At 31.5% G+C, this 13,016-nt stretch overlaps 2 long non-coding RNA genes across 2 annotated transcripts; one reads left to right on the top strand and one right to left on the bottom strand.

The window, feature by feature from the left end:
* The first annotated feature begins 1,523 nt into the window (after positions 1–1,523).
* LOC146908260 (uncharacterized) lies at positions 1,524–3,444 on the top strand. The gene is made up of 2 exons (XR_015017459.1): positions 1,524–1,683; positions 2,736–3,444. It is a non-coding gene; the product is annotated as an uncharacterized LOC146908260 (long non-coding RNA).
* Positions 3,445–4,309: 865 nt separating this feature from the next.
* Positions 4,310–6,653, bottom strand: LOC146908259 (uncharacterized). The gene is made up of 2 exons (XR_015017458.1): positions 6,249–6,653; positions 4,310–5,645 (listed from the first exon to the last, which is right to left on the bottom strand). It is a non-coding gene; the product is annotated as an uncharacterized LOC146908259 (long non-coding RNA).
* Between the last annotated feature and the right edge of the window lie 6,363 nt (positions 6,654–13,016).

Here is a 13,016-nt window from a genome sequence, read left to right as displayed (position 1 = left end):
GTAATATCAGCTGAGCAATATTTAGTCTCTTCACATATGCTTAGTAATATTCAGTCTGAAAGATTACATTGAAAGGATAGATGATAAAATGACGGATAATTGTGAATCATTGTAATATGTCAAAATATAAACCTTAAAAACCATGAACCATCAACTTAGTTTTAAATAATTAAAAATAAAAAATTGTAAAATAGTTAAAAGTTTTTAAAAATATAAAAATTGGAAAATAGTTAAAAAAAAATTGGTGAGGTAGCACTCAACCAAGCAACACTAAAAAAATTATATGCATTAGCGTAACAAAAAAACAGACAGACGGACATAAAATATTACTCTAAAGGTTAATGTGTGTATATAATCGCGAGGATGAAGAAGGAGATAAAAATATTTGGGATCATTAAATGACAGCGTGAATAAAATATTTGTGAGATTGTGATGATTAAACGATATTGAAATTAAATATATAAGTGATAAAAAGATAATAAAATTCCTTTGAAAAAAAAGGTAATAAAATTAAATGGAATCTCCTTAAAAAATTAATGGAACGGTTAAAAAAAATAAAGTTAAATGGAAGAAAAAAAACATATTGAAATATAATATTAAAAAATAAAGAAAAGATTCCCATCGTGGGTTGAAAAGAGGTGCTTGTGAAATAAATTGTCGAGAAGTAGTTTTTTAAAGTAACATTCAACAGCTTCTGGTCAAAGTTCATTCCATTCAATTTTATGCGTTCAAAAAAAGTATTTTTTTTAGTAAGTACTTAATTGATATTGTATTCGGCCTAACTTCTCCTTAAAAATGTAGAGAAGTTTGAAAAAAGTCGGGTCAAACGATACCTTAATCTCCCACAACGGTAATGTATAAGCAACTGAATTTGGGAGAAAAAATTGAAAAATAGTTAAAAATATAAAAATTGGAAAATAATTAAAAGTTATTAAAAATATAAAAATTAGAAAATAATTAAAAAAATTGGTTAGGGGCAAAAATGGAAATTCATAGGCCAACCCTAAAAAAAAAACCCACCCTCCAATAATTGAATTACCAAAATGCCCCTCCTAGGGGCAAATTGGTAAATTCAATGGATATTAACTTTTATATATAGTATATGGGTAGTGTTAACTTGTTAAAGATTAAATGTAATGCACACATTCCAATGAGATATTTCTATATTTGTTTCATTAACTTGTGCCTTAAGGGTACAAGTTAACATTTCCCATAGTATATATATAGACACAGCTTCCTCAAACTCTTTCAAGATAAAAGGAGCGGTCAAAAGCTCATTATTTGCATTAGATATTGACAGATTCAAAGCTCTAAGAACCAACTCTTGATAGCTACTTTGTTTTTCAAAAAGTTCCAATTAAGTAGGAGTCCTGATAGGTATACCACCATAGGTGGCACTACACCTTATACCACCCTTATGTGGCAATATCATTAATAATAAAAAAATCAGCCAATTCCATGTAACACAAAAAATTAAAAATGACAAAAAATCAAAACTTTAACCGTACCCTCTCTTTCAATTCATTCACGGGCCTCTCTCTCTCTCTCTCTCTCTCTCTCTCTCTCTCTCTCTCTCACCCTAGTTCCATTTTCTTCATTCCGCCACAGCCTTGCCGGACGCCGCCGTCTCCGTCTCCATCTCCGACGATCTCTTCTCTTTCTCGATTTCCTTCTTCAACTCAGGTATTTTCTTCCATATTCCTCTTGGCTGTTACATTTTGTGATTTATGTAAGGTCTTCACTTTTTGGGTGAAATAATGTTCTTTGTTCCTCATATTAATCTAATTTGAATTAGATTTAAGTATTTCTTTGAATATTGTAAATATCAATTTGTTTCATCTATAACACCGACACCTAATTAAGTGATTTTTTTATAGAAATATATATCAATTTATCTTAGATTCTAGAAGATATGAAGTTAATGGTGGTTGGAGTTTGATGTTATGAGTGTTTTATTGAGTGATAATGTTTGTTTGACAGTCTTTGAAGCTTGAGTTAGTCTCTTGGTAAATTCATAATTTTCATAATGACTTTGTTAGACTCTATAACTTGTTGATTATTTATACTGGGGAAAGTTGAGTTAGCCAAATATATGGTCTGCGTAACCAGATTATTTCAGTTGTGTGACCATTATTTTTCCAGAAATATAGAATTTGTCTGTCTTTAGGTGTGAAAAACTTGCAGCTTATAAAAGAGGTTGTTTATGGTTCGACAGACTTTTAGTGCAGTGATAAAATGTGATTCAGTGTTCCATTCGCCAAAAACGGTGATTATTTATAACTGAGAAATTTAAGTTAGTCAAATATATGGTCTGTGTGACCACATTTTTTCAGTTGTGTGACCACTATTTTTTCAGAAATTAGAACTTGTCCATCTTTAGGCGTAAAAAACTCACAGATTATAAAAGAAGTAGTTTATTGTTAGACAGGCTTTTAATGCAGTGATAAAATGTGATTCAGTGTTCGATTCACCTAAACCATGATTATTTATACTTGAGCCAAATATATGGTATGTGTGACCACATTTTTCATAGTTTTCATAATGACTTTGTTAAATTTAACTTGTTGATTATGATGTTTATTGTTCTAACAAAGGCTTGTTTTGATTTGTTACTAGCCTAAGAAAAGAATATCATTCTAGTTATCCAGTTTTTCTGCTAAGTTTGTTTTTGATACATAAGTGTGTTTTCCCTTTCTTTTTGGTTTTTCCATTTATTTTTTTCTTTTCTCATGTAGGTTTGTTTGTACTGTTAATTTCTAGTGGTTTCTGATTAAGGCAAGATGGATGCCAGAAGGCTTTTTTTATTGTTCATATTCCTAAAACTCTAGATGCATTGAGGAGAGTAAGGTCATTGATGGAATATCCTTCAACAAATGGCATAAACAAGCTCTCTCCTTTGACTGATAATGTGCATTGGGAAAATGATATTTCTCTGAGGTTCCTTAATACTACTTATGGATGTGATTCTGATGATAGTGGTTACAAAAGGTCAAAAGATTTAGATTTTAAAGGAAATAGAAAGCATAGTAGTACTAGAAACTTTGAAATGAATCGTCAGATGATGAACAATTGTGAGGATCGACAACAAGATGATGAACTGATAGTTTACTCTAATATTGAATAAATCACCAAAAGAAAGTTGTTGTAGCAACCATGAAGCCATATGATTGAATTTGGCTTTCATCATCCCTTCTAGCAAGCATATGAAGGATGAAGAATCATGTTATTTATCAATTGGTTCAGTGTTGAAGAAAGTGTTAGAGGAGGGTGTAAACTAATTTATAGCATGAGTAAGTGACTTTTGTATGCACAATTTTCTTAGTAAGAGTAAATGATTTTATGTTTGACAGACTTCAGAGAAACTAACCAAATATGTGTTGTACTTAACCAATTTTTAACAAAGGTGTAACCACATTTTTATTATTACCAATTTGTCACTACCCAACTATTTCTCCAAGTGATATAAGTGAAAAGAATATGGCAGAAGCACACTTAAGAATTTTACTGATGGAAATGATAAATTATCCAACTATCCAACTATTTCAATGATAAATTGGATTGAATTGATATTGTTTACACATAAAAATGACATATACCCTACGAAATGAACAATATAACCACAATTCTTCAAAGGCATAACCATATTGTTTTCTGGCGTTCAAAATTGGGATTCCTTTACTCTTTTCGCATGCTCTTGTAAGATATTTCCTTGCATAACGTTTAGTTTACCCCCCTTCACTTGTACTATGAGGGTTATGGTTATTGTTATTAGTAAATTCAGAATTTTCATAAACTAGCCAAATATATGGTATGTGTGACCACATTTTTTAAGGTGCGTGACCACTATTTTTTCAGAAATTAGAACTTGTCCGTCTTTAGACGTGATAAACTCGCAGATTGTAAAAGAAGTTATTTATGGTTGGAAAGGCTTTCAGTGCAGTGATCAAATTAGATTATGTGTTCAATTCGCCTAAAACAAGATTATTTATACCTGGGAAAGATAAACTGGTCAAATATATGGTCTGAGTGACCACATTTTTTAAGCTGCGTGACCACTATTTTTTCAGAAATTAGAACTTGTCCGTCTTTAGGCGTGTAAACTCGCAGATAGTAAAAGAAGTTATTTATGGTTGGAAAGGCTTTTAGTGCAGTGATCAAATTAGATTATGTGTTCGATTTGCCTAAAACAAGATTATTTATACCTGGGAAAGATAAACTAGCCATATATGGTATGTGTGACCACATTTTTTAAGGTGCGTGACCACTATTTTTTCAGAAATTAGAACTTGTCCGTCTTTAAACTCGCAGATTGTAAAAGAAGTTATTTATGGTTGGAAAGGCTTTCAGTACAGTGATCAAATTAGATTATGTGTTCAATTCGCCTAAAATAAGATTACAAAGCTACTTCAACCTCTACCTTGCATAAACCAATTACATAGAAACACCTAACAACATTTCAAATTAATTGTAGCAATGCATATTATCTACAAGAAATCAAATCCTCATGCTCAGGAAAAACATAGGTGTTATTCCTTTGCGAATTTATCTGGCCTTGTAGACAGCTAGATCATCATTAATCACCGAAAAACTCCACCAATCCAGCATAGATAACTAGTTCCGTCTTCACTCAATCTTCAACATACGAAACTCAACTGCAACTTCTAAAACGCGAAAACTAGAAAGACAAAATCCTCAATATATAGATTAGAAAATCATCACATGAGCACACCACCTAATGCTTCAACCATGCCCTTCACAATTCAATAGAGTTAGCATTGCAATACCAACATCCCAAATTAAACATCTTTTGGTTGTTTCAACAAAACACATACAAATTTTATTGGTTGCTAACAAATGTCATTTTTCATAAGTTTTCGTGAGTCTTGTGGTGAAACTCTAGCTAGTCATCATCAAAGTGTGTAGCAGAACTAACCAGCATGTCAACTATAAAGAAAAGTTCATGATTATGCTTTTATAAAGACCAAGAACGTAACTATTTGACCAACCACAAAATTAATGCAATAATAAAAAATAAATAAACATAAACCTCTTTCACTAACCATAACTATCTTGCATCCATGCTATTTCAAACATGTCATCCTTCCATTCACTAGTACCATCTTCCATCCATGCTAGCTACCATGATATTCCAAGGATCAATCTCAAAAGGTCATGATCATAACAAGTCACTTGAAGCTTTCATGAGAAAATCAATTCCTCTTATAAACATCAAAAGAACAGCATACCATAAGGCAACCCAGCAACAAAATTTCAATTCAACTACAATACTCTTCCTAATAAAAAGCAAAGAAACATAGCAACGTCAAATAAATTACATCTCTCACTGCACTAAAATTTAGACAACATTATAACATCAACAATTATACTACACTAAATTCCCAAAAATAAACAGCAGCACATCAATAAATTCAACAAACAATATACTATAATCCAAATCAATACACTAATACACTATAAGTTTAACACAAAACAAATGGACTAGCCCTTCCAACCAATTCCACCACTCAATGTCTCTATCCATTACATAAATATCAGAACATCAAGCAAGATGAGTTTCTATTGTTGTGTAATAAAATTGATATGTAATAGCAAGGCTTGTGGCTTGGTCTTGGGTTTCTTTCACACTAATACAACAAAAATATCCAATGAACAAACGGTCAGTTTTATCAAACATACCAGTATTTCAATGAGCAATTTTTAAAGTCAAACATTTATGCAACAAGCCAAAGCATCTTATTAAAGCCAAGAGATTTGCAGTAGAAGATGATAAATTTTAGATTACTAACATCACACATTTAATTGTTGGTGGAAATTTTCACAGAAACTCAAAGGCATGTACTTCCGGTAGAGGCTTGCATGATAGCCATTGATTTCAATATAAAGTTGGATAGATGGATTTTAGTTCTCCTTTAATAAACAACAAGCACAAACTACATATAAGAAGGGTTAAAAAAACCTAGATAATACACTTTTATGAGTCATTTTTATGATTCATTTTTTCACCATGGATTTTTAATTACTTTAAACAATTATTTTGAAAAGCAATTTCAAAATGGGTAAACTAATTTCAAAGCAAATGGCAGGCTTTACTAGGTCTGGATACATGGTTTTACAACTAATTTCAAAACAAATTTAAATTTTGGAAACAAAAATTCAAAACAGAACCTTAAACCATAAATACAAAGCCTCATCACAAAATGAAATGAAAATTTTGATAAAAACATTACCTTCAACATATAGATTCAATTTCCGACAGGATTGTAACAAGGATTTCCAACGATTTGAGTGAGGGAGCAAGGTCGCGATTGAGACCTGATGCGACGGTGACTGTGTGTCGACAGTTGTTGTGACTTAACAGTGGCTGAAAGGGGACGGAGCAGTGGGAGGAGAAAGGAGACATGGTGGAGAGGGTGAGTGCAGATCGCGTGTTGGTTGAGAGAGAGAGAGAGAGAGATGAAATAGTGGGATTGAGACAGAGAGAAAACAGATCTGGTATTTTTTATTTATTTTAATTTTAATTTTCATCTTATTATGTTTCTTTCCATGTCATTATCTCTCTCTTTTTTTAATATTTCTTTTGCCAAATCAGGAGTGGTATAAGGGTGTACCACTTAAGAGTGGTCGACGGAACATTTTCCAATTCTTAAGTAGTCATGGGAAATAGAGTTTAGTTCTAGTGGTTTGATTAGCTTTTTTCGTAGCTGTAGGGTTGCATGGAAAACCCTTGCATTCACTTCCCCATCTTTATACCAAAAGGCTTAGCTCATTGCCTCCAAAATAAGCCACCTTGTTCGAGTAAAGTATGAAGTATTCTTATCAAGTCGTCGAAGTAGTTTACATTTGAATCATCAACATCAACACAAGCTGATTCTAGCATTTTGTGAAAATCATCAATTTCTTTGCACAAATCTTGGAAGTTTTTCTTGCTCCATCGGTTCATATCTAAAGCGCACAAACCCAATCTATCAACAATATTAACAGACTTGCCAACACTTCCGAACAAAGTCTCAAAGTATAGTTCCTTCCTATGGGTGTTGATCGCAGGGATGTCTTTGTTGGTGTTTGTTTTCGGATATTCCACTTATATACGCCGCTTTTAAATTGTACTTTCTGTAACACTGGTCTCTATTCATCTTGCACAGAGACCTGGTTTTTAATAAAATTTTGCTGATTAAAAAAATATATATAGTTCCTCCCAGGGCCGTTCTTTGGGGAGTGCAAAGAGCTCAACCGAGCTGGGCCTCCCAAAGTGATGGGCCTCAAGAAAAAAATTATTGCTCAATATCCCTACCCCCACTCAAAAAAGAAAATAAACATGTTTCATTCTAAGTAAAAAAATCATGTTCCATCTTTCTATTTATAAGTTAAAAAACACGTCTTTAGTAAAAATAATTGCTAATTTTGATTTCAGTGGCTAATAATCATTATACAAGTGTTATTTTCAATTTAAATTGAAGATTAATCTTTTAAAAAAATTGTGCGTTTTTTTTATTAGGGACCTCTTTTTACTATGAGAGCCGAGCCTTCAGTTTCATAGGGATTGCCCTGGTTCCTCCAACCAAGCGTTTTCAAACTTGAATTGGTACCTTGAAGAACCAAAAGTACTAATGAGATTACAAACCAACTAAAGTGGGTAGTGATATGAAGAGGTAGCTGTTTAGACATTCTAACCGAGCACTAGAGAAGATTTGACACCACCCTTCATTAGTTAGAGCTATATCCACCTTTCATTTCAACGACACGAGTTTTCCCCAAACTTTTGAACCATGTGAATTGATATCCTTCCATATTCAAATCTAACAAACCTGATTCCATAACAACTTGTCTAAAAGTGTTAATCATCTAGTTTGGACAATCAACTTGTCCTATCTTTTAGGATGAGGACAATATGTTTGTGACTTCAGAAGCATTGATCATGATACATAGATAACTTTAAAAAACTGTAAAATAATTATTACTGTTATTTTAGTAAATAATTTAATAATTTCTCATCCCCTTTATTAAAAAAAAATAAAAAATAACGAGATACCATGTCTTGGGTGGTCCAGTAATTTTTAATAGTAAGTTAGACCTAAAGTAAGTTTTAATACACGATACTTTTTTGTTTGCATATGAAGCCTTTTTGCTTATAAAATCCATTGAAAAATAAATTTTTGTTGATGGCATAAAACAAGGGGGAGCAGCTTTAGTAGTTTTATCCTTGAACCGACCCTATAATATGATAGGATTATTTTATGAAAATTGCTATACGGCCTCTCTGTTTGCTGAAAAGCCTCTCAATGTATTGGAATATATACTCCTTTGATAAAAACCTATTGAAACATACCTTTCGATCAACTTATGCTTGTTTTTCATGGTTAATAATAATCTAAACAAACTTAATTTCTTTTAGGAACTAAGCAAACTTATTTTGTTTTTATGCTTTTGGCTGTAATCATGGCTAATTATGATCTTCAAGAAGCTTATTAATTCATATTCATCATTTACAATTTTGGCTAAGCACCTCCTACACATATAAACAATGCATCCAACCTAAAAGAAGATTGCATTACTTGTGTTTAATGCCTCTTTTTCACGTGATGAAACACTGTTTTGCTATCTTGTTTTTTTCCCTCACACAACTTCGATAATCCTAGTATGTTAGGTAGACACTGTTTCGGTATTTATGTTGTTAACTTCCACAAGATAACGTCGACGTTAAATTAAAATTAATTGTTGGTGGAAATGAGCTAACATATAATTAAGAGTGAAGAAAAAGATACCTTGAACAACGTTTGTTGGTGGAAATACTAACCCTTTCGGACTTTTGTACTTCTTAAAATGTGTCTCGTTGGTGAGGATATACATTTCAAAGTATTGTGGAACTATTTTAGTGTACCACTCCCAATCGAGGTTAAGGGATTAAAGAGCATGTAAGCCCTCATGTCTTCTAACACCAATGTTCCGACCTCTACAACACCGTGTTTTTAAGGTATTGTCCGTCTTGGATACGAGTCCTCACAGTTGCGTCTTTTGTAAAAGATGTCTCACTGTATTAATGAATGTAGGTGTTGTATATAAATTACTCTTAACCTTGATTGATCCATGCATTGTATGACTATTTTAGTGTACTGCACACTAACAAACAATATCAACGGCTATTGATTCAAGACCCAAAGAGCTTAATTGCACTTAAACAATGTCATTGAAGAAATATTATTGAACTAAAACAGAGGGATGTCCCACCATGTGGTTTTAACAAAACAATTTTTTATCTCAAATGTTTATGTTAATTTTGTGAAGAACAACAAATTTTAAAATAATAAGTTGTGGTTAAAATTTGTGAACAAATTTTATATTTGATAATCTCATGAGCAAAGTATTTGAGGTTATCAATTATAAAACCACTTGCTTAAACCACTTGTTAGAAATGACAAACATTCCTTTATTTTTTGTCTTGAGAAATTTACAAGCAAAATTTCATGAATAAATCTTATGTCTAACAAAAGGTATTAAGTAAACTAAAAATCATTTATGATTAATTTGTGTACTTGCAATCTTGCATAGATGTCACAAAATCACAATTAGCCATAGTAGTTAAGCAATTTGGTAGCTTTGTCAAAACAAAAAAGTAATTTGGTAGGTCCAAAAAAGCCAAACCCAGTCTAGGAGAAGGTAAAAATAACCATATTGAAGGTCACCAACCGAAGATATATGTGGGACACCAAGGAAAGAGAATATATATGTTAGTTGTCGTAATATACTAACCGAATTCACTATAAACTATTAGGAATCAACCAAGGTGCCATTTAGTTTACACCACCAAATAGAATGCTCCAACTTACACCACTAAAATAACACCTTGTAACAACTTTTTCATCATAAGATCTAAACCGTTAGAATAAATTTATAATATATTTATGGCTTATATTGAGGTGGTGTAAGTTGAAGCAATGTATTTGATGGTCCAAAATATAATTTGCCATCAACCAAACTTACCCGAATCAAATACAAACTTAACTTTACAAGAAAAAAGTGCACATTGTTTGTTTAAACCACTACCAATGAAATTCCACCACTACATATATACACAGTAATCAACCAACATGCCTAAACCTAATGTCCATATGGTGCTTACACTGTTTGTTGATGGTGATCTTTGATCATTTTAAGAATAGAAAATTGTATCATTGCTTACCACAATTTCCTATAGAAAATTCTCAAAACTTTCAAGCAAAGTTTACATGATCATTACATCCACTTTGGCATATACAAACATCTAAAAGATTACAATTGCTACCAGCCAGAAGACCATTCTATTATTTATTTTCAATTATTAGAAAAGATTTTTTTTTAAAATGCATTTAAATTTGAGTGTGATTAAATTTCCTAGGCTATCATATTTTATAAATGGTATTATTGTCCTTAATGGGTTTTACCATTGGAGGCTAATAATGTGGCAGAAACTTGCAAGGATAATTGCTTAGTGAAGAAACTTGTCCTAACTTAGTACACTTTTTTAATAAATTATGGGATCCATATAAGTTTTTAAGAGTTGCATCATTAAAATATGAAGTGAATGATTTGTTTTTAAAAGTGATGTAGCCATGTGAAACCCATTTAAACTATTTATAATTTGTTCAAAATTGGAGGTACTCTAAGGTTATAAGTTACGTACTGTGAATCACTATTTTTTTTTTTCATCTCTTTATTTATTCGAGTATTGTTTTGTGATATTCTTGAGATAGGTTACTTTGTATGTATTCTACTTAGTGAGTATGAATTAAAGTATGTGTTACTTTGTTGTTGTAAATGTGTCCAAAAAATGGGTGGTCCCAGTAATTGGCATGTCTTATTGATTCTGTTGAGTTTTGGTGCGCATGATTTTATATAATTAAAAAAAATTGGATAGCTTCCTTTTCCCGTGATTAAAGCTTGTCTTAATATTCTTTTTTTAGCAAAGCTTGTCTTAACTTATTATTACTTAAGGACACGATATTTTGGTAGAGTAATCCAAAAGATTTATGGACAATGTTATTTCATCTTATTGGTATATCTCTCTATTTCAAAATAAAAAATTACTCCATGAGACTCTATTTTCTCAAATTTGTAAACTATATACAATAAGAATTAATTTTTGTGATGAATAATTCATGGGAGAAAAAAGCATGAGAGTTGAAAATAAAAGGAAGCAAAAAGGCAGGTCAAGAGTCTACTCCTTTATCAAAACTGAACCCTTTTGTTTCTTTATTCTGTAATTGATTTTCCAAAGTTCATAATGAGAATCAAACAATCTTTTTTTGAGAAAAGGCATTTTCGCAGAAAATGCAAGGGGAATATCAGTACAACTTCTAAGGATAAGGGTATTTCAGTATCAGCACAACTTCTTTAGGATGGTGCAGGGTGGTATTCAAGGTTCTAATTATGTAGAAGAAGAAATAAAATCTTATTTGAATTTACACTTAAATATACTACTACCTCAATCCCTGATTATACAGCTCTTTGAAAAAATAACGTGAATTAAGAAAATGGAAAGTGATAATAAATCTGTTTGTAACTAATATTTAGGGCCGTCTCCGATAATTCAGAGGCCCCGTTGTAATCTTGACAATTTTAATTTTAAAAGTATTGAAAAAAAAATTCACCACTTAGAGTGACAAACATTTGCGTTCTGACTTTTACCCATAAACAAATAGACATTTACCTACGGACAATGTATAGTTGACAGCAAAATAGTTGAATTCTGGACTTTTACTTACGGAAAATGACATTTAGTGACGGTTTTTGTCCGTAGGTACAAGTTTTTTTCCCCTTATTTTCAAATTTTGAGGCCCCTTAAGTTTGAGGCCCTGTGCCAAGGGCCTTGATGCACTTGCACAGGGTCGCCCTGCTAATATTGTTTTTTTACAATTTTATCATTTAAAAGATAGGATTAGTGTATATTTTTCAACATAATATTTAATGATGATTAAAGAAAAATATATAAAATAAATAAGGGTATGTTGATAAAGAATTAATTAATATACTTGGAAATACCAAAGGAATCTTATAAAAAGAAACAAATTTTTTTCTTCTCAAAGATGTCTTATATTTAGGGACGGATGTAGTATATGAATTATGAATTTTAATTTATGCACCTTATAACAAAAATATTTTAATTAATGAACTCCAGATAAATGAATTGTTGAAAGAATACAAATTTAAATCATGATTAGAGTAGTCCTTTTTTTTGGTGGTGGCCGGGGTTCAAACCCCAGACCTTACATATTTTATGCATTGTCCATATCAACTGAGCTAAGCTCACGAGAACATTAGAGTAGTCCTTTAGCAGACTTTATTTATATCATAGAGGAACTCCAATTTCATTTTTCTTTGAACAACAAAGTTAAGATAAAACAATAGAGTTTAATATGCTAATTCGTCTTCGATTGTGACTATCACTCAATAATTTCCACGTTTTACAAATTGGCAAATGTACATGATAAAAAAGTTGCAGTGACCTCCCTTTTCAACCAGCCAACCCTAGTTTTCACTAATGTTATGCTTGTGTCCATCTCTTCTAAATCGACAATAAAATAATTGTAGATAAATGGAGCAAACCATAATATCTCGATTCAATCTCTTTTCCTAAATTTTCACTAAAAAAAAAAAAAAATCTCTTTTCCTAAATATGCTGGATTCAAAGGTCACGAGGATCATAGCAGACCTAAAGACACAATTTAGATTCGTTATGAGCGAAAGTTGATTTTAAGAGTTGCGAAACAACTTCTTACCAACTGAATTAACAATTATTGACTATGTATACAAATGACTTTCTACTTCCGGTACTCTCACAAATATTAAAAATAGTTACCCTAAATGAGAGCTAAAAAGTCATAATAAATATTTAAGTTTGTGACATTTTTTATAAATAAAAAATTGCAAAAAAGATATTTATTATTTATTCTTGTTATATTAGCACCAAACACATGTAACATGATCCAGTACCACCTACCGCATTGTAAGCGCCACAATGC

Source organism: Medicago sativa, chromosome 7 (assembly GCF_051527215.1).
Source record: "Medicago sativa cultivar Bolivia chromosome 7, Bolivia_mono, whole genome shotgun sequence".
Classification (NCBI taxonomy): domain Eukaryota; kingdom Viridiplantae; phylum Streptophyta; class Magnoliopsida; order Fabales; family Fabaceae; genus Medicago; species Medicago sativa.
This window is presented reverse-complemented; position numbering and strand designations above follow the sequence as displayed.